Here is a 25171-nt window from a genome sequence, read left to right on the forward strand (position 1 = left end):
TTTAAAAGTTGCTTCACTGAAACGTTTGGATTGAGAGGCAGGGTGGTCTAGTGGATAGGCCACTGGACTGGGACTCAGGAGCCCTGGATTGTACTCCTGGCTCTGCCACTGTTTTGTTGTGTGATTCTGGGCAAGTCACTTCCCTTTGTTTACCCTTTTTGTCTTTCCATTTTGATTGTAAACTCTTCAGGAGAGGCATGCAAACTTTGTGGACACTGTGGTGCCTGCCTCATCTTGATTGGGGCCTTTTAAGTTCTAGGCGCTACTGCAATACAAACAATAATGAGCTATTGACTCTAGGTTATACTGGCTTCGATTTGTGCACCTGTTTAGGTTTCTAGATTGGAGCAGCTGTCATTCTCAGCTGTTCTGGTAAGTTTGTTTCGTTTGGTGTTTAGAGGGGTTTATATACATATGTTGCTTCTCATAGTTCCACCAGCTTTTCACTGTGCTTTCTACGTCATTTTGTGGAGTCTGTTAAATAAAAGTTTATTAGGATCCAGTTATATATAGTGACCACACATCAGCTGAGCACAATGGGCTGATTCCCATGAAGCCATTTTCACACTCTGTAGGGCAGGTGTCCATTCACATTCTCGGGTGCGTAGGAGAAAGGGGAAGTCCACAGAGGGATGCTGTATTTTGGTTTAAATGCTGCTTCTCATGCCGGTAATAATCACGTGCAACTGTAGAGAGGAAGCATGTCCTTGTGGTTAAGGCATGGGACTGGGACAGACTTCCTGCATGACCTTGGGCATGTCCCTTCATCACTGTGTCTCAGCTCCTCCTCTGTACAGCGGGGATCAGCATCTTTCCTTTCTCACACCCTTTTGCTGTCTTGCCTATTTCGACTGCAAGCCCTTCAGGGCAGGGACTGTCTTACTCTATGTATAGTGCCTATTGCAACCAAACTTGGTTGCGGTCTCTAGCTGCTGCTGTAATATAAATGATAACCTTACTCTTTCAGATCCCTCCCTAAAGACTCTACTAGAACTGGTCAAACAATTTCCATCCAAGAGTTGTTGACAGAAAATGGTTATTTTGTTGACGTGGAAACTTCCAGGGGAAATGTCCTGTTTTTGTCAATAAATACATAAAAATCAATATTTTGGCAAACAGTTTTTTTTATGCCTGGAATTTGCTGTAGGGGTGGGGTCGGGGAGAACTAATTTCCTGCTCAGCTCTACTAGCTATGTTTGGCTGGCCTTCCTAGGCTGACTTCTAGTCTTGTGGTTTTGGGTGGTAGTTGGGTTTTTTTTACTCCTGCTTTCGCTTCCTCAGCTTAGAACAAGATTTTTTTTTTTATAAAGCAACTGACAACCTACCTCTTGACCTTCCCCCTGTGGTGGTGCTTGCTGTACTAGATCTAACTTTAATAGTAACCCCTGATAGGCAAAATGTCTTTTTTTTACCATTTGGTAAAGTGCCATACATCCCTCTGGTACTGTATTTAAAAACACAAAACAAACAAACAAACCTAGTAACTACTAAAGCTTACAAAAGTCCTTTCCAAGCACAGCTGTAAAATCACCGATCAGACCTTTGAAAAATCATGTTACCGAGAGCCTAAAAATGGATTTAAGGGCCTAATTTTAGGTATCTGCATTTGGCCTGAGTGTATGCAAAACCGTAATGTGGAGTGGTCTGTTTAACTTTTTCCTGTGATTTCCCCCCCACCCCCCCAAATTTCATTAGGAACTATGCTCACAGTAGAAGGATACAGTTCAAAGTCTCTCCCCTCCCAAAGTGTTTTAAAGCATTTGTTTAAAAGTAAAATGCTAAGAGCCACACTTGAATAGCAATATGCTGTTTTGGGGACCCAATCGAAAGCCCATTGGAGTCAATGAAAAGCCTCCCATTGTCTGCAATGGGCTTTGGTTCCGGTGCTTGGTGCACATCTCTTGTGCTGAAAATGTTCTGGGCCTGATCTTCCTTTTCCACTGTTTCTATAACTCCACTGATTGCAATGAGGAGTTACTCCTGATTGACATCGGTATGAGGTCAGGATCAAGCCCTCCTTCATACTTGGGTATCACGGCTCCTCCAAAGCACACACCACTAGCCTGCTAAAGCACATCCCAGGGTAGCAATACATTACTATCCCGGATTTATAGCTAAACCTTTTAAAGGAATAAACTTGTAAGGAGGGCAGAGCGTAACATGTTGAAACACAGTCCTCTGTTAAATGGTTATTGAATAAATCGAATATCTGCTTGCTTCTGCCAATTCTAATTACAGAGCTATTAGCTGTCTTATTTATTTAAAAAAGAAACACCCCAAAAAACTCTACATGGAATACACTTAGTGTAGCAAGCCTATGGAAGAAGCTGTGGCTGGACTTTCACTTTGAGCTTTGTGTGCACATGAAATCCTTTGCCTAAAAGCATCTGTGGGCCTAGACAACCCCAACATTGGCAGAATTTGCAGCGTGTGCTGCATCTTTGGTGATGCTCTGGTCGCCACAAAGTTGTGGCTTTATTTTAGTCTTCCCTTCTGTGGCTTGGGGTTGGGCAGGTATTTTGTCTCTCTCGTCGTTTCCCCCCTTCTCATTTAATGAAAGAGACACTGAGGCTGGGTCCAAACTCAAGAGACGACGTCTATCTTCCCTACTTGCACAACTCCAGAAGAGCTGTTGACTGAAGCTTCAGAAGAGAAGCTGAAGGAGAAGGAAGAATCTGTGTACTTGGGAAGTACACTTAGGGTATATTTACACTGCAATAAGACACCCATGGCTGATCCAGGTCTGAAGACTTGAGCCTGGGCTGTAGGGCTATGAAATTGCAATATAGGCATTTGAGCTTGGGCTGGAGCCCAGGTTCTGAGACCCTCCCCCGTCATGGGTCCCAGAGCCTGACCTCCAGCCTGAATGTCTACACTGCAGATCTATAGCCCTGCAAACCCGAGTCGGTTGACATGAGCTGGAAATGGGTGTTTAGTTGCAGAGAAGACATACCCTTAGTGCTACTGGAAAGAGATCTGGAGAATTGAAGAGAACAACCCAAGGTGCATGGGGAGGAGTGAAAAAGGTGGCAGGAGTATTGTGGGACCAGCTATTAAGTAAAACTGCAAGGAAAAGTGTATGCTGCATGTGTTTGTCCCTGCCTGCTATGTAGTTTTGGAAATGGTGGGTCTTACGGAGATAGCAAAAAACTAACATACTGAGAAGAATGACAGGCAAGCGGAGGGTAGACGGAGTATGCACAGAAGAAGTTAGGGGGAAGATGAACTTGGGCTTCTGAGACAGATAGGCCAGAGAGCACATGTTTGAGGTGGCCTGGACATAAGATAAGTATGGGAAAAGAACGACCCGCAAAGAAAGGATTGGCGGAAGAGGATAGCAAGAAAGAACGTGGAAGACAGAGGACACAATGGAGAGACTGTCAAAAGAAATCTGAAGAGAGAAGGACTGGAACTCCAAGATTTACAAACCCATGCCATGGACCAGATGGAGTGGCGAAGATTCATGGCCATCTCCGACCGCGTGTAAGTGGGGAAAAGGAGTCGTGAAGTGAGACTTAAAGTTTTACCAACATAATTATGCCTGTTATAGGAGTGTGATTTTTTTTTTTAAGAAACACATATATATTATTGCCAACCTACTTATACCAATAAAAGCCCTAGCATAGATAGAATTATACCAGCATAGTTTTTTGCTTCCCTGAACTGGCAAAGTTAACACAGCAAAACTTTTAAGTGTAGACAAGGGCTAAGAAACATGGTAACATCACTTGCCTCAGGGTACGGCTACGCTGCAGTCAGAGGTGTGGTTGCAGTTTAGGTAGGCACACCCATGCTAGCTTTAGTCTAGCTAGCATAGTGAAGACCCTGTGGCAGGACCCTGGTGTGGGCCAGCAACATGAGTATATACCTAAGGTTCTGGGAGGGCTTATACAGCCCATGCTCAAAGCTGTGCAGCTGCATCTTCACTGCTATTTATAACTGAGCTAGCTAGATTAAAGCAAGCCCAGTTATTCCTACATGAGCTGCAATCACACCTCTGGTTGCAATGTAGGCTTACTCTAGGTTAGTGAGAAATGAATCCTAGTGCTACCACACCAGTGGGAGCTTGTTGACTTTAAGCACCCAAAGAGGAAAGATGGTCTTAGTGGGAAGGCCATTCTGGAGATTTGGATTTAATTCTCAGCCTTGCTACAGACATCCCATGTGATTTGTTTTCTGGGCAAGTCACTGAATCGCTCACTGCCTCAGTTTCCTGTCTGTAAAAAGGCAATATGATCCCATCCTTTGTCTTAGATTGTATGCAGTTTGGAGCAGGGAATATTTTACTATGTGTCTATGCAGCATCTTGCACAATGGGGCCCTGATCTTAGCTGGGGGTCTTTGGGCACTACTAGAATACAAATAGAGTAGTAGGTGTTTAATTGTATTGGGTATGTTATGGAGAGAAGAATCTGATCCATATTGGGGTGGGTACAAGCTAAATGAATGTTAAAGGAGATGTGTTCCCATCTCCATTTGTGTAGAGTAGGAAAAGCTTCCCAGCATGAAAGTACTGCTGTTCGCTAGTGGCTAGTTTGGGGGGAACACTTATGCTATATATGCAGACTGTAAATCAGTTTCCATCCCAATTAACCGTCTTAGCACCAGGACTGGACTAAAATGAGAGGAACCAATGATCCAGGAGCTACTCAAGCTCCATCCTGCTTGATGCCTTGGTCATCTTTTGTTGTTGTTTTATCTCTCTCTAGTCTTGGCTTCGCCTTGGGTGGGCTACATGTTAAACCAGTGGCTCTGAACCTTTTCAGACTACTGTACTCCTTTCCGGTGTCTGATTAGTCTGGGGTACCCCCAAGTTTCACCTCCCTTAAACCATTGCCTACAAAAATCAGACATAAAAATACAAAAGTGCCACAGCACGCTACTACTGAAGAATTGCTGGCTTTCTCATTTTTACCATAACTATAAAATAAATCAATTGAAATATAAAAATTGTACTTGCATTTCAGTCTATAGTATATTGTCTGTATAAAATTTTAGATTGTACTGACTTCGCTAGTGCTTCTTATGTGGCCTGTTGTAAAACGAGGCAAATATCTGGATGCGTTGATGTACCCCCTAGAACACCTCTGCGAACCCTCAGGGATACCCTGCTTGAGAACCCCATTCTGTTAAACTAGAAAGGAGACACAGAGAGGGCTCAACTACGAAGTGATCTCTAACTTTGGCTGCCTATTCAGGTACCTTTGGCCTGATTTCCAGTGGTCCTGAGCCCACTCAAATAGCCACGTCCAAACCTTCACAGGTTTGGGCCTGCCTGACCGTAGAAACAATGCTTCAATCCAAACCGCTAGAGAACCTGGGATCGAAGAGCTTAAAACAGTTTTAAAATTTTAATTAAGCCTCAAACCCACATGTGAGGCTGGTGAATATTATCCACACCTTACAGATGGGGGAAACTGAGTCACATGGGTGAAGCAATTTGCTCACGGTCACCCAGCATGCGAGTGGCTGAGTAACCCTGGATTCCTGGCTCCGTTATACACACTCTCTTTAAATCAAAAATCTACACCTCTCCTGCTGCTTTTTTTTTTTAAGCCAGTAGAAATGGGTTTAACTGTGCTACAGTGGGCTCTCATACCAATGCAATTACAAAGGAGGTTGTTTGTCAGCAAACTTAGCAGTTCAGAAATTCCAATTGTAATCTTATTTTCAGAATCATTTCATGGTTTAGACACGGTAAGATATACTGCATATGTGATCTTTCAGGACGGCAAGCCAGGCAAATAGATGCAGTTTTTCATCTTGAAGTAATGAAAATGGTGGTTACAATAGCAAATTGTCCAGGAATAGTCCTAAGTGTTCTTTTCTCCTCTGAGAGAAACCAAGCAACTACATCTCAAACAATGTGCTGTGGAAAATTGTCATAGGCGGGTGGTGGATAATTGACTCGCTGGATATAAAACTTAGTAGTAATTGACTTTTCCAGAGCATCTCAAACACATGAATCAGTGTTTTTACAGAATTAAAGAGTATAGGTACTGAATGATAGCCAATCTCTGTCTATAAGGAACCTCCTTTCAAGTGCTGAAGGTTCTGTACATCAAAGAAATGTAAAAGACCACAGGGTAACCTCAGTTGTAAACCAGAAGGGTGGCTGTAATGATATGGGAGAAAAGATCAAGCAGAAGGCCTTTTCCTCATAGGTAACCAGACTGATGTTTCTGTTATAGTCAGAAAGTAACCAGAAAAAAATCTCTCCTGCATGATGGCTGACTATCCCTGGGTGCAGAGTGTGTCCCTTTCAAAAGCATCCTTCCCTTCTCCCAAGAAAACTTCAAAAAATGTCTAGCTTAAATTGAGGAGCAAGTGGGGAAATCGGTTGGTGACCTATCATGGCACAAGAGGTGAAGGGGGAACTGGTCTGGATCCAGCCATCAAACATGTGCAGAAAGGATAATCCAGGCTCACGTCGCACACCAATCCAATGAGATAATTGGGGTTTTCAAACTACTAGAGAGAGTAAATTGAAGGCCAATGCAAAGCAGTTGGCAGACAAGCGAATGTCTCAGGACAGGGAGGATCGGGGGGCAAGAACAGAACCAACAGGATTTACAATTAATGCTGAGTGAATAAATGGATTTTTTGGTTCAGCCACCCCATCCCCCTCAGAACATTTCAAAGCAAAACTGAAATTGTTTTTGTGGGGGTGGGGAGTTGGCAAGACAAAACACCAAAAAAACAAATAATTTGGGTCAAACAAAATGTTTTGAATGTTGAATGAAAAGGGACATTTTTGAGGTTTCAGAGTTTTTTGACCAAAATTATTTGTTGAATTCACTCTGAATTGACTATTTGCTGAATAAGCTTGGCATAGGCCCAGTTAAAATCAAGCCTTGGTCAGCCATGCAGGGGAATCAAAACCAGCAAGGGACTTGGGCAGGACGGAAGACTGAAAATCAACACCCCAACCGAGAAACTGGTTGTGATGGGCAGGGGCGGCTCTACATATTCGGCTGCCCCAAGCAGTCATGCGCGGGAGACGCCCCGGAGCCCCGGGAGCAGTGGACCTCCTGCGGGCATGACTGAGGAGGGTCCGCTGGTCGCGCGGCTCGGCTGGACCTCCCGCAGCTGCGGACGGTTGGCTGGTCCGGCGGCTCCAGTGGAGCTTCCGCAGTCATGCCTGCGGGAGGTCCACCAGAGCCCCGGGACGACGGGACCTGCCACAGTCATGCCTGCGGGAGGTCCACTGGAGCCGCGGGAGGAGCGCCCCCTCCGCAGTCATGCCTGCGGCAGGTCCGGTCATCCTGGGGCTCCGGTGGACCTCCCGCAGGCATGACTGCGGCAGGTCCACCGGCCCAGCCTGCCGTCCCTGCCGGCAAATGCCGCCCCACGCGCGTGCTTGCTGTGCTGGGGTCTGGAGCCGGCCCTGGTGATGGGAGTTAGTCTACTGCCAGCCAGGGCTGGTTCCAGGCACTAGCGCAGCAAGCAGCTGCTTGGGGCGGCCAACGGAAAGGGGCGGCATGTCCGGCTCTTGGGCGGCAATTCAACAGTGAGCCCCTCAGTCCCCCATAATTCGGCGGTGGTAGAAGTGCCAATGGTGACTTTTCTGCACCCCCCCTCCCCCCGCAGCTTGGGGCAGCAAAAACACTGGAGCCGGCCCTGCTTGGTAACAAGAGAGAGGAGTCTGCTCCAGAGACTGGAATACTTACAGACTCTGTATATGAGAGGGCTGAACGCCTGCTAGTCATCCATAGGCCTGATGGTAAAGGCCATGCAACGTTGGGCCATACAGCAAGAGCCTGATCTAACACCCCCCGATGCCTTTCCATCAATCTGAACGGGTTTTGGATCAGGCCCCAAAATTGTGATTTAAGGATCAATATCAGCTCCCATAGCCTTGAGCACTTACTTCCCAATGCCTATAGAGAAGAATGTAGAGAGAGGAGCCCCCTGTCCGAGGGAGAAGCATTTAAGAAACAAATATGATGAACTGAAGAGAGTAGGTCTTGAGAACAGGGTGAGCTGGCAGCTGCTCCTGTAATCATTGTGAATAAAAAGCTGTTTAATTCTTAATCAACTCTGCAGACTTCAGTTGCAGCCTGACACAAGCTAGAGTGCTCGGATCGTGGTGCTATCTCCACAGCGGCAATTGCCCAAACCTCACCTGCATGTGTGAAAAAGGGCCACTGAAGCTGCATGAGAAATTGTCAGTGGGGTATGTAATCCCCTGATCATCTTGCAGTACAAAAAATTAATTCCACGTCCTTTTTCCCCTCTCAAATGCCTGCAGTTCAGTTCCCCTGCTGTGTCCCAGATCCTCCATGTTTTAACATCTGTTAGGGATTGTATTGTGTGACCTTATGGTGTTGGCTCCAGCTGTGAAGAATGCAGACACTGATATTTCTGACTGACTATGGGGGGAAGAGTCTGGCCTCCCTGGCTGCACTGGTTTCTACACCAATCAGTGAGAGAATTTGCTCCCAACCCTTCTGGGCACTCTTGTTCTATATTGGTGCTCGGGTGAATACTGACCAATTGGACACAGGGCCGGGGGAGGGGCTGTCACTTGGGGATCAATAGAGTCTTATGATTAATCAAATGATCTGAGCGTTTCCCTCTCTTTTATTGTAATCTGGTGAGTGAACTAGGTGCTCTAGAGGGAGAATCTCTCCCACCGACCTCTGTTAGACAGGATTTTTATTGCTCTCTCGCCGAGCCCCATTGAAAATACCAGCCTGAGAGGAGTCCTACAGCGGGAGCTTTGTCGGGAGAGGGAGGGTGGTGCAGCGGTTAGGGTGCTAACCGGGCACTTCAGACCTGGGTTCAATTCCCTGCTCCCCCCACTTGGGGCAAGTCCCATCGGTTATGTCTACACGGCCTGTAGCAGTGAGCCTCCTGCACTGAATAGAGCTGGGTAGATGTTGTGACTCAGCCTGGCCCTTCGGCTTAAAAAAGCCTGCACAACTCTTTTTAGCATGGCAGGGGGAGTCCAAGTCTGTCGACCCAGGCTTGGAGGGGCACTGCCGCTGGCTGTGTAGATGTTCTCTCTCTCTCTCTCTGCCTCAGTTCCCTCTCTGTGCAAGGGGATATTAGCACTGTCCTACTTCCAGGGGGTGGGGGAGGATAAACACACTGACGCCTGGAGTGAGAGAGGGGCCATAAGAACTTTACAGAAAGAAATCCTTGAGGGCAGCCAAGATCAAAAAGCACCTAGGGAAGTGAGCAAATGGGCAGAACTGGACCAATTTGTATTTTACCAGCAGAGGCAGCTTGTTTCATAGAGTTTAAGACCAGATGGGACCAGTAGATCATTCTAGTCTGACCTCCTATATGTGGGACCGCTAAGTGCCATCTAGGTAACGCTACTGAGACTTGAATTAGAACCAAGCATTTCAGTCCTCGGGAAACTAAACTGTTGTGTGCCACAGGGAGAGACTGAGACCACAAATGCCTGAGCCCCCTGCAATGGCAGGGAATTAATTAGACAAGATATGTCCAGATGACCCCAGAAGGTGATCTGTGTCTCATGCTGCAGAAGAAGGCAAACCATCCCCCCACCCAGTCCCTGCCCATCTGACTGGGGGGGGACAACTCCTTCCTGACCCCAAAATCTGGCCATCAGTTTCACCCTGAGCATGTGAGCAAGACCCACCAGCTGGGCTTCTCTGCATCGCCCCAAAGCACTGGGCCACCCCATCCGCTGTCCTGTCTCCAGTCTCTGTGGGAGATTTCCCGAACACTCAGCTGAATGACTCAGTGGTGCAAACATCCCGTTGGTGACACCTAAGCTTTCTTGGAAACAGCGGTTCAAATCCCAGCAGGCTCAGGACAGACCTTTGTCCTTCCAAGGTTGATAGATGGAGCGATATGTTGTCTATTGAATAGGGGGGTCCTTTTTTAAAAAAAAAAAAAACACCAAACAAACAGATCTGCGGGGTGTGTGTGTGAGAGAAATAGAAGCTGCAGTCTTTACTGGGAACTTCAGGCCTGAAGTGCCTGTATTTCTAACATACAGTCAACACCATCTCTTCTCCCTCAGGTACTGGAGGATAAGGCTTTGCACAGGTGTTCAAAACAAAATCTCTCCCATGCACGCACACATGCTGTCAAAGAGGTTGGTCTCTGCCTTCCATTATAAAGATGGCTGCAATTCAGGGGTGTTGCACATGCAGACTTTGGGATTCTTCAGGATGGGAGATCTGACATTAATCTCACATGTTATACGGGATGCATATTTAAGGGTCTAATCCTGAGCTTTTCCCACCTTCTTTAATCTCAGCAAATGAGATCCAATAGAACTCCATTCTGTCAGTGTTTCCTAAGGCTTATTATTTACTATAATAAACCTAGGCAGAGAAATTGCCCAACCCACTCCTTGGGCAGCTTCTGCCTTCAAGCATCTCTGTCCCCCCAATTAGATGACACTGGGGCCAGTGGCTCTTCTGATCTACAGAAGTTAGCAGCTAGCGTTGTGCTAACCTGCAGCAAGTTCTCTCAGTAAATGATTTCCTCTTTCCTCTTAGAGAAACATTAGTGGGCTGTTAACTGTAGGGTGACCAGATAGCAAGTGTGAAAAATCGGGAGGGGGGGTAATAGGTGCCTATATAAGAAAAAGCCCCAAATATCGGGATTGTTCCTATAAAATTGGGACATCTGTTCACCCTAGGTAACTGTAATCTCACTTGCTGTCCGAAAAAAACTCATCTTATTGGCACTATTCTTCACGGTTAGAGTCATACTTAAGGGAACATTGCTGAGGCTTCATCTCTCTGGACTTCCAGCAGTCAGTGATGGCCTCTTTTACATATCTCACTACGAGGCAAATCCATTTAAATCTGCTTTGTGCATCACGAAGGAAAAAAATGGTGCAAGGCTCAGCTCTAATTCTCAGATCACCTTCCCATCAGTCATCCTATCTTAAAATAGAGGAGGCACACTGTTCACATGGTCCTCTACAAATAATCGGAGGGAGGATGGGTAGACGTAGATCTGATGGATAGACACAGATATAACACTGATCTTCTGTGTGGTCATAGCTCTGCCCCGACTCACTGAGTAACCATGGGCTGGTGACTTCATCTCTCTGTGGCTGTTTGCTGCATCTGTAAACTGGGAATGATAATTATCAATCTCCCAGGGATAAAGCGGCTCAGTTTGTTAACCCTTTAGGCTATCAGAAATGCTCAAGTGACAAAAGCCCAGAATATTCTTTATTAAGACAAGGCCCCTGCCCCAAGTGACTGATTAAGGAACATGGACAAACACGCCCATAATGATTGGACCAAACAACTAATGCAAAGGGGCAGAGATGTGAGGGGGCAGAGAACCATGTGACAAGGCTGGGTGTAGGAGATGGCTGGGTGTAGGGGAAGTGGGAGGCAGTTCCAAGCACAGAGATGGGTAGGGAAGAAGTCCCACAGGTGAGAGGAGGATGAAAGAAAAGGAGCTGGGAGGAGGAGGAGGGGTAGTAAGAACGGAGGTGGAGACAGCCCTGCAGTGTCCTGAAGGTTAGTAGATCTAAGCGACTGAAGGGGTTTGAGGGCTTGGCGAGAAATAGCTGAGATGGCAGGAGAGGGCTAGCATAAGCTTTCCCTCACACATCAGGTTAATGGACCATTGCTGTTCCATTCAGTGAAGTGTGTTTGCTCACTTCACTGTGGCAGATGCTAGAGAATAGAATGTGATGCCCGTACTCAGCACTTCTGCAGAGCCTGACAGCGCAGGCTGTCTGACAGCTTGACGTAGTCTAAGCTCCACAATCACCCTGTGTGGGCTATTCTGGGATCACTTGACCCCAACCAACGTAGCACTGCAGGCATCTGTATCTTTGATCACAGCAATACTACACAACAGTTCAGGACAGGAAGTGAAGACTACCATACTCAACTGAAACTGCAAGAGGGAATTTAGGGAGGAAAATTGTGACTGCAGGAGTTGTATTATTTTATGTTCATAGTGCACTCACAAGTTAAATTAAAACATAAGATACCCTTGTTAGAAGGCTGTAATGTAAATACTATTTTATTTTTTAGAATTTAGAACCCTAACACACAAGAACCCCAAACCAGAGAGAGACAAAGCAGGCTGCTCCCTAAAACCAGAGAAGCACCACTCAACTCACTTTGCTCCAGGCTGCTCTCTGCAGACTGACTTGGGTCACACATGCTTCTCTGCAGAGACCCACAGACTGCAAGAAGCACCAGGAAACAGTTTACAAATTAAAGTGATAGCTTGTAATTTTAACACAGTTTTTCCCATACACCACTCATTGGACTTGGCAATTTTTGCAAGAGTAGGGGTGTTAAGAGTTCTCTAATGAACCCAGATGTCAGGTCCTAGGTTGTGGAGTGCCCCTTAGTACCAGGCAGGGGCATTGGTTTGTTACTGGCACAGAGGAAAGTCCCACATTTTGCAACACCTAGATTATCTCTGGAGGTTTCTCACCTAAAGCAGTGACTCAGTCTAAGGCTGTTTAACTTGTATGATGTGCCCAGGTCACAGCACAAGAGGGAAAAGGCAGCTGCTGGAAACTGTGCACCTTCAGTATACAGCTGGCCAATGAGTTTGCTCTGATGTTGTATAATACTTCCAACTTGTGTTGCATTGGCTGATTGTGGTGTCAGTTAGGGTCCAATCCTGCAAGTCCTCCCTGTGCAGCTCTCCCATGTGAACCCTGCTGCAGGAGGGTTTGCAGGCTTGTGCTTTTGGTATCCTGCGTCAGATGGGCAGGCAGAGTTTCTGGGGAAGAGCTGAATGTTTCCACGTGTGCATCTGTTAAATCTCACTTGTCTCTCTCCTTGTTCGCCTCTGGACTCAGTTACCTTGCTCAAGACACAGCGACTTAACCGTCCAAAGGGCAGCCCACTCCTGAAAGCCACTTGTAATACACTGGCTTAGTGTGCTTGATTGTCTCCCTCTAGTGGCTGGGCCCAGAAACTACAGCAGCCTGCTACTTATGCACATATCAAGGAGCTCTCCCTTAGTCAAGTGGTGGAAACCTGTTTTTTTGATGCAGAAGGACCTGGGTTTGATCCCTGCTGATTACCATATACACATCCCATGCTGTGCACACCTTAACTGGGCCCATTGTCCTGCGTGTCCAGCCAGTTACATTAGATCCTGCTCCTTCCTGATCCTCATAACACTTTTGTGGCTGACAACCTTGGCTGTGAACTAGCTGAGCTCCTGTCAGTTTAAATCCAACCAATGGCATTCCCTCAGTGACAAGGCTTTATTTTTAAAATGCTCTTTCTGTAGCATCAGGGTTGTGTTTTTTTTGAAAATCCATTAAATATTTAAACAAAAACATGTTTGCCTTGACTAGGAGCCGCTTTTTAAAACGTCGTCTGCTCCAAAAATCCCAGCTCTCCCCTAGTTTTGAAAGCTTCTTCCACCTCTTCAACATCTGTAGGCCCTGGGGAGGCAGTAAAACGCAGCTAGAAGCGGAAAGGCTTGTGTGCAAAATGCCTCTAAAATGAATCTGTGGAACTCACAATAGAAACTGTGAAATTTCTGAACTCCATAAACTTCAGTGACTTCTGAGTGTGGCGGGGAGCTCTATAATGCCACCTCCATAAAAAGCCCAAGAGCATCTTGATTCTGGCCCAGTTCACTGATTGTTCCTCTAAGAAGCCACACCACTGCTGCAGCCTACACTCCAGGGAGTGGGGGCTGGAGACATCTGATGCAGCCCCAAAAGTTGGACCTTTGTGAGGGCCGTGTCAGCTGAGTGTCTTCTCCCCCCTGAGCTCCGCTGTATTGGAGGGACCATGAAGCCCAGCTCTCAACGTGCTTAATACAGAGCCAGGAGGGGCTGGGCCAGCCAGGAGATGCACTCGTTCATTATTGCTTCCCAAGCAGCCTTTGCCAGCAGGGACCCAATTAAGACCTCAAGGAAACTTAGAGGTGTAATCCCTCAGCAGAGCCCCTGGGGGAAGCTTGGCAGCAATAGTGCCAGCTGCCCTTCCCCCATTGGTGAATTTCCACCTCACTCCCAGCAGTAGGTAGAGTGGCTTGGGGGCAGGGAGGGGATTACCAGAGGTCACAGACAGAGCCAAAAAAAAAGAAAAAGAAAAAGGGAAAATTGATCTGGATTCCTGATGCACTATCCTATCAAAAGCTGCTGCTCCCAGATGCTGATAGGAACCCCACCCACCTACCCACCCACACACTTTAAGCACTGCCTCCCCAGGCAAAGGTGGTGTGCTGATGGAAGCCTTTTGCAGAACACAGCTAGTTTCATTCGTCCTGCAAAACTTAGAAACAATATTCCTGAGCACCACCTCCAGCTGTTTACATGTATACAAGAGAAAGCAGGTGCTAGTAACAGTGGGTGTTATTTGCAACCCCCTGTGCCAACAGGCATGGATCTGGCCCACTAACATGTATGCGTGTGATGCACCTTTCTCTACCACTGATTTCTCAACTTTGTGGTGTGGGGGAGGGATCCATCTCTAGTAGGATTCTAGCATAGCTGGAACCAGAAGATGCTGTTAAAAACTTCCAAGATGCCTCTTTCAAATATTATATAATCTCTAAAGGCTCCTAGCTGGAAGGGCCAACATCCCTAGGTCTGATTTTCCCTTGTGTTTGTAAAATGGCAAGACTCCTTTTCCCAGCCAGGCTGCTGCATACTGCTGCTCCCTAGAAAGCCAGCCAAAGATAAATATGCCCAACCTGTGGGCTGACAATATTAGGAAGTGGTTTCCATAGCAACAGCCACCTGAAAGGACTCAGATCTTAGGTGATACATCTGTAGCTGTAATAGAATAGACATGATTGGTTGCACAAATCTCTGTGTCTAGCTGGTGCAGTTGGACGGAAGCAGAGGAACTCATTGCTTTGTTACCTGCAGCATTCTCAAGCAAGTGCCATACTCCATTGGGTCATATCGTAGGTGGTGCAGACACGCCCTAGGTGGCCCCCATTAACTGTAGGGACATGAACTCCTGTATACTGGCAGAGCCTCAGAGCTGTATCCCTTCTGACTTGCAGAAGACTTTCTGTTCTGCTGGGGAACTCCACTGAACGGGTGCCTGTGACGTTCTCTTCTTCCAGGACAGCTGGCATTTTAAGGCTCCAGAGCTGTGTGTTGGCTTTTTACCCCCAGCTGTCTCAACTGCAGAGCTGCAGTTCTGAATGTTCCTTACCCACAGGGGATGACTTAAAGGCAGGACACTTGGCATTCAGGGTTGCAATGTAGCAGGGGTTCTCTGAGCATCAGGTAGCATGCTGCCTGGCTGACTAGTGCTGGGCCAGCAGCAGGTGAAGAGACTCAAGAGTCCCCAATTTCCTTTTACTGCATTGTGACACGAATCAAGGGCCCAGCAGTGGCAGGGATTTGTAGGGCTCAGGTTCGGTCAGCTGGCTGCCTGCAAAGGTGGGGGAATTGGAGGAACAATATTTTTATAGACCTTAATCTACTCCTATAGGCGCACACGAAAATCAACACCACCACACGCTCTGGTTCTTACTGACTGATTCTTGTAGGAGGCATTGTATTTGTCACCTGCACAGCGCGACTGCTTGGGCTGCGTGGTGTTTGTGGGGAGGAGGAGCGCAGAGGATAGTTTTGCCACTTACTGCTGCCATAATTTCTTGTGCATCCATCTTTGCTATGCTGCAGTGGCTTCTAAGACTGGAAAACGTAAAATAATTACAGTAACTGGCCCACAGTAAAATAATTTTTTACCTGTAATTTTTCATGAAAATGATGCAATGTCAGCCCAGATCAAACTATTTGTGAAATAGAAAAACTAGCAATTCCGCAGCCGTTCATCTCCCATCTACTTGATTGACACCTTCATGATCTCTGCACATTCCCCAGTTCAGTGTCCGCCCTTTCCCTTGTGCTCCTCTTTATCGCTAGGAAGGATCTGATTGAGAATGTGAAAGTTAAGTCTATAGACTGGACCAAAGCACAACTTAAGTTGTTCCTGAGTGTTACCAGCAATGCCTAGGAGAGCTCGTTCATCAACTGCAGGCCCTTTGTCTGATGGTTCTTGTAACAATGGGTGGAGAGTTGCATTTTCCCCTTTTGATAAAGGCAGACTCCAAAACCTTGCCTCACTGAGCAACCCCTCAAACTGCATTAACACCTCACCTGTACAGGTTAGGCTAGAGCGGGGGGCAGGGTGGGGAGAGCACTCTGATCCTTGTCCAAACTCTTACACCTGGGAGTCATTCTATTCTCAGTTGGAGGGGAGACGAAGCAAGGTCCTAGGACCCAAGTCTTGAGGGCTTACTGGCCCAAGTCAAACAGATGTGTGCGGATAGAAGGGGGTTTGGGCTTGAAACGGAGTCTGAGCCTGGGCTTAGATTGCAGTGTAGACGTACCCTCAGAGGAAAGTGCCACAACTATGGGATACAAATAGCAGGAATCAGGAATTTCTGTCAGCACCTCATTCAGGCTCCCTATGACACTGAAGATGGTCTAGTGGGTAGAACATTGGACTGGGACTCAGGAGACTTGGGTTCACAGATTTCTGACCTTGGAGAAGTCACTTTACCTACTCGGTGGCTCAGTTCCCCATCTGTAAAATGGGACAGCATTTCCCTACCTCAAATGCATGTTGAGGATAAAAACCCATTAATGATCATGAGATGCTATGGTAATGAGCGACATCTAAGTACGTGGACTGACGGTGTTTTGACATAGACTTTAGAACAGGCACCTTGTTATGTGAGGGACCTTCAGAATTTCATCCTAACACACTGGTCAGTGTCTAGGTCAACGGTGGAAATGCTGCTAGAGATCCCCAAGTCATGGTCATTCAGGGTCAGATCACACAGCTTTTTCCTCCTCTCCCCTTACATTTAAGCACATTTCCACCCACACTCTAGCAGGTCTCCCCAAGCCAGGACAGACATCCATTAAATGACTTGTCTCTCGTTCCCAAGGAAGTCCAGGACATAAGTGGACGTGCACTGGTTTTATGGTTAGGCAGAGGACTAGGAATGGGAAGACCTGAGTTCTATTCCCCTGTGTGCCACTGACAGGCCGTGTGACTTTGGGAAAGGCTCACTAGCCTAAATAAAATGGGGGGTGGGGAGAACCAGGCCCTTAACCTTTATCCCCCTGCATTTCCTCCTCTGTAAAACAGGGATAATATTTACCTCTTGGTGGCCTTGAGGCTAACCTCTGTAGTGTGTGTTAAGGCTGTTGGAAGGCACTGCTGACTGCCAAGGTCCCTCCCGGCTCCACATAACGGTGGCTTTCAGAGCTCATTCAGCTGCCGACAAGTTCACCAAACCAGCATGGCCTTTTAAACCAGAGCACTCTGCTTTACTCCAAATTCTGGACTCTCAAGCGTGACAGCCCATCTCTCAGAAAGTGATGCTGCAGCAGGGCCGCCCAGAGGATTCAGGGGGCCTGAGGTCCTCGGCGGCGGGGGGCCCCCGCTTCGGCAGTAATTCGGCAGAAGGGAGGGTCCTTCCGCTCCGGGAACCGCCGCCGAAGTGCCCCGAAGACCCGCAGTGGGGGGCCCCCACCACCGAGTTACCGCCAAAGACCCAGAGCAGAAGAAGCTCCGGGGGCCCCAGAGCGAGTGAAGGACCCCGCTCCAGGGCCCCCGAAAAACTCTCATGGAGGCCCCTGCAGGGCCCGGGGCCTGGGGCAAATTGCCCCACTTGCCCCCCCCCTTCTGGGCAGCCCTGTGCTGCAGTTGTCCACTCTGGAGGCTTGGGCGTGCTGGCCACTGTCAGAGGCAGGATACTGGACTGGATGCCTCCAGACCTAATATAGTTTGGCAGTTCCTCTGCAGTGCCCAAGAGCTAATCTGAATTAGGCTTTCCCTGCTGGGGGAGAAACAGTAGTGAGCCCAAAACTCTAGCTGTGGCAGGCTGAGAAGATAAAGTGGATTCCACCTCCCTGTTATTTTTAGCCCATCGACCAACAGCCTGTGCGTGACTTGTCCCTGTGCTACGTTCAGTGACAGTTATTCTGGGTAACAGGCAATGTCAGATGAGTTCACAGTCAGTGCTGCTTTATGGGGGCAGGCGTTCTGGCTGGCGGTAGGTGAAGCCAGTGCAGCCTTGCGGGAAATGGGAACTCGCCTGTGAGTGGAACGCTGGCACTTCCTGACTCTGCTGCACAGCGAGGGAGCAGCAGTTCTGGAGGGTCTTTGGGGTTTCAATGGATGGCTGCTTCCTCCTTGGAGGAGATCTCCTCCCTGCAGCAGGTCTAAACGCTAGCTCGCTAGTCTTGGGCAAGGGGTGAGTTGTGGTGCTAAGGTTCATTTTGGTGTTACCTGACAGCCCCCAGCTAGGGCCAAGTTTTAGGATTCTCGAGCTCCAACTTCTCAACAGCCCCCCACGACAGCAGCCTTCTACTTCGTTAACTGCGTGCTACCAGGAGGACTTACTGTGCAAAACCAGCCCTATCTCTGATACTGGTATTCATTTTCAGTGCTAACAGCAATAAATTCATAACGGCAACACTAATGTGGCGGCGACACAGTTAAATGGGTTGCTACTAAAATCAATAAAGCTCCAATTGTGTTAAATCGATTTGCCTCTATAGAGGGTACACTCACCGCTGGCGTGCCCTCTCGCGACTGTCCATGGCGTAGCAGGCTCTTACCTCGCACCCTCTGCCGACAGCTGCTCCCACCCTGCGGTGGGTCTGCATCTTCTTGTGACTGTGCCTCCGGCCCAGTCACACATTAGTCCCACCCCTTCCGGAGTACGAGAAAGTCCAACAGAGAGTCCAGCATCCTTACGAAAGGTCTTCGGGCCCAACTCTGGGCCCCGTGGTCCCCACACCATCCTCTCAGGGCTTTCAGTCGTCTCAGGGGCCTTCCCCAGTGGCTGGTGGAGGAACCCACTGCAATGGGCTCCAGTTGAGGGGCCCTATAACCAGCAGCCAAGGTCTGCTCCGTCCAATTCCCTGCTGCTGCCTCTCTGGACGACTTCCTCCCGTAGCCTGTCAGCAGGTCTCTCCTGCTGCCTAAGTTCACCCTTCTTTCTGGGCCAGGACCCAGGGATCTCCCCTGGAAGCCCTCAATAAATCTTAAACCAACTTCTGCCCTCCTCAGGCTTGGCCTTTCATCCCTTTAAGATTCCTCCACTGAACGCCTCTCGCTCTTTGGAAGTCCAGATCCTGCCCTTTTATCAAGGCCTCATGTGAACCAGAGCCTGCTCCATGTCTTCCCTGCCAGCCTTCTCTGCTTAGGAGAGGAGCTCAGGGCCAGTTCTCCCCCTGGTTTCCTCCTTGGCCATACCAGTCTCTGTAGCCCAGTGCTTAATTTGTAATGAAAGAGGTGCCGGGGCTCAAGCAATTTTTTTTACATTCATAGCGGATGCAGCAAGCCCAGAGGTGCCAGGGCTCTGAACTGCCAAGCCTAGAGGTGCCTGGGCTCAGTCCTGGCAAAAGTTAAGCTCTGCTGTAGCCCAAGAGATGGGCTGAAGCATTTTCCCCTGTCTCATGGCAGCCTCCTTCTAATCTGGGCTTCCTCTCTTTATAGTCACCGCCCAGCTCCTTCCCCAGCTGGGTTTCATCTCTAATTGAGCCTGGACTGCCCTCCAGGAGCAGCCAGGTGGGCTAATTGGCCTCTCAGGCCCTTATTAACCCTTTCAGAGCCTGGATGGGGTGTATACCATTCAAACCCCTCCCCCGGCCAAACACAGACAGACAAGGAAGAGACAGGAGAAATGGTAAAAGGAAAGAAAGATGGTGGTTCTGGCCAGGTTTGGTTGTAGAGGGGTTAAGTTAGGCCAACAGTGGCATCCTCTGTTGGGCAGGCACACCCTTGTCCACGGACACTGCATCAGGGTGGAGGTTGGTTCAGTTTGACCAACAAAGTTTCCTTCTCTCTCTAGGGCAGCATGATATGAGCTGGCAGAGACCACATCTAGGAGGGTTTGTTGTGAAAGCCCAAGCACACTAGGACCTGCGCCTTGCTTGGCTAAATGACCGTTAGACCCACTACCTGGAGTGGGGAGAAGCAGGGGCAGCTCCAGACCCCAGCACGCCAAGCCCGTGCTTGGGGCGGCATGCCGCAGGGGGCGCTCTGCCGGTCGCCGGGAGGGCGGCAAGCGGCTCCGGTGGACCTCCCGCAGGCGTGCCGGCGGAGGGTCCACTGGTCCAGCGCGGCTTCAGTGGAGCCGCGGGACTAGCGACCGGCAGAGCGCCTCCCGCGGCATGCCGCCCTGCTTGGGGCGGTGAAATGTCTAGAGCTGCCCCTGGGGAGAAGGGACAGAAACCAACACACAGGGTTTTTCAACTCATCTCTCTTTTCTTCCCCCGAGCCCCTCGGGATTTGTAACGCTCTGTCATCCATACTCTGCCATCGGCCATCTGTGGAAGATTTCAGGAGTCCTTTAACTCAAAACTCTGTCAAAGATCAGGGCCTGGACTTGTTTGGAAAATGTCTATATTATGTACAATCCAGGCTCACCATACCCGTGAACCCTCTGCACCAATCAGCAGCAACCCAAAACAAGTCAGTCTCAGCCAGACTCCAGTCAAGGAAATGAGGCTCTCTCATAATTCCAAGGAAATTGTCCATAGTTCTCAAGCCATCCTGGTGTCTCTGCTAAAGGCAGATAGCGCTGGCAGATAGTTTCCATTGTCGTAACAGTGTTACCCTCTTTCCCCCCTTCCCTCCTCACCTTAATTCCTAGTCCTAATGTAATTTTTCCATCCCTAAAGGCATCAGGCTGCTTAAGCAAACAGGACAGCCTTATGGGTATGTCTACACTACACACTAATCCTGGGTCCTGACTCAGATTTGAGCCCAAGCCCTCCTTCCATCCATACACAAATCTGTCTGGCTTGGGTCATCAAGGACACAGGTCCTAGGACCTTACTGCGGGGGTGGGTCGAAGCCTGAATCTTGTTAGGACTTGGATTCACACCCTGTCATTTTGCAGTGTGGATGCAGGTCAAGCCACAGCACCAAGTCCGAAGATCTGCCCAGTGCAGTGTGGATGCATTAGCACAGCTGTGAGACTCAGTCCAGCAACTGTAAACCAAAGTTTCCAATCCAGAGTGGATGCTAAAGCATGGGCTTGGTAATGCCAAGTCCACAAGCTTCAGTCCTAGAGACCCAGGTTTACAATGGAGTGTAGACATGCCGTAAATGGCCTCTCATCTCTTGGGCTTAGGCAGAGTCAACGGATAACCTTTTATACAAACGGCAGCCCGTCACTGCTCAAGTTCCGAGTGGGAGGTTTAATTTAGGGAGAGCTAGCTTGCACAGCGCTTCCTATGCTTTGTCCCCAAGGGTTATTTCCCCACAGCTTGTGTACTGACCCCATAGAGAGGATTAGAATAGTTGAAAAACAGGAAAACAATTTTTCCAGAAAGGTCATCACACACAGGGTTCAAAATTAATTTTTTTTGCAATAGCTTTTGCCAAAAGTGGAAATCATTATTGATATATTTGGTTTACTGGGAAATAGATGCTTTCTCATTGAAATGTTTTGTTACCAAAACCCAGTTCCTGTCATTTCAAAATCTTTCATTGAAAACACGACAGAAAATTTGATGGAAAATGTTGAGACTAACTTTTTGGAAAATTTCATTGTTGGTATAAAGGGGAAAAAAGTTCTTGCGTGAAAAAGTGTGACCAGGTTAGAACTAGCATATGTTAAAGTAGCGTCAAGCTATCATTTCAACAGGCCAGACGGGCCTCCTAGCTATATTTTCCATTGGACCCCACTTATCCTGCCAGGCAAAATTGGTTTCCAAAGCCGCCTCTTGTCAGCTGAGCCTCAGAAAGCCAAAATGCAAACACTATCACGTCTGAGCATGTAATGGATACTGTACTGGGGGGTGAGATGCAATATAATTACCTAGATAGGCCACAACCACATCCATGCGACGCTCGCTTCAGGAAGGAGAAGCATGTCGGTTGTGTTTATCCCAAATGGAACTGGTAGTGCTGCAGTTGTGGCAAACTGTGTGGTAGTTTGTGAAGCGGAGATCTCCCCTCGCAGATGCTAAACTTATGGATGTGTGAAACAGGCCCAGTTTGGCCACAAGGGAGGCAAAAGGGCTAGTTTAGCCTTGTGCCACTAAATCACATACCCTTTCTTCACTGAGGCTCTGATTCTGCAATGCACCAAAGTCCCGTTGACGTCAACGTTGCTGAATCAGGGCCCTAGTGAATTCCTAAGATGCAGCTGAGTTTCAGTTGCACATGGTATTCCTTGCTTCCGGTCTTAAATGCTTGTAGAGAGTCACTGGCTCGGTAAAACAGCTGCCTCATTACTCTCCGGGGGCACCAGCATCTCAGCAGCGGAGGGAGTTGCTGTGTACGTATATCCTTCAGGCTGGAAGCTAGTGGTAGTTAATTTGATTTCTCTCAGTCTTCTTCCATGCTCCTCCGGCCTAGCACATACTGTGCACTGTGAGAAGCCAGCACTGCCTATTGCGCGGTAGCACTCCCCTCTGAAGGGAGCAGGAGGATGAGGCTTCAGTCTGATAGAAGATCTGTTTGAAGTGTTGGAAATCTGTAGAGCGGACCAATGTGCTGTTGCATTCTCTGTTCCTACCGTGATTACAGTCGCTCGTTGCTGGAGCACAACACGCCTCTACGGTGCCAGTAGTGCTCTGGGTGCACCGCGATCCAGAGGCAAGTGCTGAAAATGCTTCGGTTGCTGGGCCCGATAGGTGCCAGCACTGGCAGGTCCCAGTAACAAGTCTAAAGTGGAAGGGCATTCCACTCGGGCAGGCAGGAAATGGAATGGCTGCAAAGACTCTAGGTGCAGCGGCTTAAACTGTTACAGCTCACAGTGGGCAAGAGCAGGTCTTGGGGGGGGCAGTCCAAGGGTTAGGGTTCTCCAGGCCTAGGGTCCACTCTCCCGGCCTGTCCTGTATTCGAAACAGAAAGGAACTTGTGGGTTTCCAGGGCAGGATCTTTTAGTGGTGTAGCTTTCCTTGGGGGTCTCGCTGCAATGGCTCCCAGCCCATTCTCTGCTGCTTCCCCACCTAGACCTGTTGCATGCTGCAACATCCAACACTCACACACTTCCCCATCTCCTGCTGCAGCCTGCCTGGTCCCCATCTCCTGCGGTGTTCTCCCAGCATCTGACTTCCCTGCTGCCCTGCCAAATGCCAGGTCACTTCCTGGATCAGGGTCTTCCCAGAGTTTCTGGCCCTCCAACCCCACCCAAGGAAGAAAGGGGATGTGCAGTGGGGAGGGGGTTGAGGAGAATAGTCGTTCCCTGCTGAGCAAAGCCATCACATTGGTTGGTTAAGTTTGATCACCCTCCCCAGCGTATGTACGTACAGACACACACACACACAGACGTCTTATCACTGCCTCTGGACAGTACCTTCCTCCTCTCCTTAGAACCAGTGGAGATTTTGTCCTCTCTAAACTGCCAGGCGCTTTGCTCCTAGGAAAGGAATTTGCAAAGCAAAATCGCTCTAGGCTGAAATGGAGGAACTATGAGGACATTTGAGTGCTATAGCACCAGGCTTCCATCTCCAATCCCCACTCACCCACCCTGCCTCTGCACTCCAGCCCTCAGAAGCTTAAGAGCCTTTTGTCTTACAGCAGAATCAACACAGAGGTTGAAGAATCCCGCCGAGAGATCCTGAAAAGGGCGAGCATTGATGTTTCTCTAATTAAAAGGTCGCTCGCAAATAACGGTTGCAGCCTCTCCCAGCAGCACTAATGGATGGGGGGTAATGGTGAGATGCACATGTAAAAAGAGAGAATTCGCAACAACCACAGCAGGGAAACATTAGCTGAGTAACTAGCTGCCGATCGATGCCTGTGTTTTCCTGAATGATTCCCCCAGCTAATTTTTTTTCCCCAATTGCGCTCCAGCAACAGGGGAGGCTTGTAATAAACCAGGACAACTTCTCCGTTCATGGCTAATGGGGCTGCTGCTGCACGAGCAGAAGAATGGCACGAGGCCATGGCAGTGATGGCTACCCGAGGCCTGGCTTGTCTGATTTGTTTAAAAGCTGCAGGGGGAGAAAAGTCGCTCATTTCTAAGAACATTTCCAAGGGTCTGAGCTGGACTCTTGCGTCACTGCGTTAAAGCAAGAACAAGCCACCAAAAATCCATTTGAAGACTGTTTAAAGCTGAGCAGTTCTCTATTTTCTTGGGGGGTTTGTGAAACACTGGTGATGTAGGAGGCAAATCTAGTTCCTCAGCCCTGCATTGGGAGAGAAGAGAAATAGAGGTTTTTTTCCCCTGCGATGCTGAGCGCCCAGCACTTCTGAAAACCACAGCACAGGTGTCTCCATTTGGTCATCCAAAATTGGTGGCTACTTGGGGGAAAGAACATGGCCAGAACTTCAGAATTGTTTAACCACAGTCTCTGTAAATCCACACGTAGGTGGGGGGAGGGATGTTTATGCATGGGGTAGTACTTTATAAGTCTGAGATCTGCAGATGGAGCTTGCAGTAGAAGGGCGAAGTATTGCTATATAAATTGCATTGTTAGATTTTGCCATCTCTGGGTGACTTAGGCCAGAATTTTCAGCACCTGGGAATGGGCCAGCTTTTCAAAGAGCTCTGCACGTTGGATGCTGAGCTCTTTTTGAACCTCTTGTCCCAGTTTATGGGTTCTGAGCACCTGTAAATGTGGCCTTGGAGGCCATCATGAGGCAAAAGATTCCGGTCTCATCTTGCTAAGGGATTCGGGTCCCGCGCCTGGTCCCAGTTAATGTAGCTGGCACACTCTCACCGTAAAAAAAAAAAAAAAGGGTCTCTTGTTCTTTGCTGGCCAGTGAGAATTTCCCAGGACCATCTGTTCTGTTTTTTATGTTGCACTAAAACACAGCAAATCGCACACCTGCGATTTCCATTGGTCCAATCCCAAGCCATCACTTCACAGCCCTCTCTTTTCTTTAGATGCTTTAATGACATTGGCTCCTCTCGCAAAGACGGCTGCTCCATTCACACGCGTTGCTTCGGGCTACACTGCAGCCCTGCACTCAGCAAGGATGGCGGTTGCCAGGATCTATATTTTAGAGAAGCTTTTGCTATATTGTTAATCTTTATGCTCGGTTATAAAGTATAGGATTAACCAATGAATTGATGATTTTTAGCCTAACCCCTCATTAATTTTCATTCTATAAGCTCTGGCCAACATGTTTAAACCTGGCTCCCTTGGCTCTTAAATCCATGTTTAGGCATTTAAAAATAAAAGCAGCCTCACTCTTAAAAGGTGCTGAGGAAACAACAACAACAAAAAAACACCCTTACTTCAGTGGGAGTCACACATGCTCGGGGCCTTTTCATAATC

General features: G+C 48.3%; 1 long non-coding RNA gene across 2 annotated transcripts in view; it reads left to right on the plus strand.

Moving 5' to 3' along the window:
* LOC123352896 overlaps positions 1–25171 on the plus strand; it is a 90002-nt gene that overhangs the window by 7125 nt on the left and 57706 nt on the right. The gene's annotated exons all lie outside the window — the stretch shown is intronic.

The sequence above is a fragment of the Mauremys mutica genome, chromosome 19 (assembly GCF_020497125.1).
Source record: "Mauremys mutica isolate MM-2020 ecotype Southern chromosome 19, ASM2049712v1, whole genome shotgun sequence".
In the NCBI taxonomy this organism is placed as follows: Eukaryota; Metazoa; Chordata; order Testudines; family Geoemydidae; genus Mauremys; species Mauremys mutica.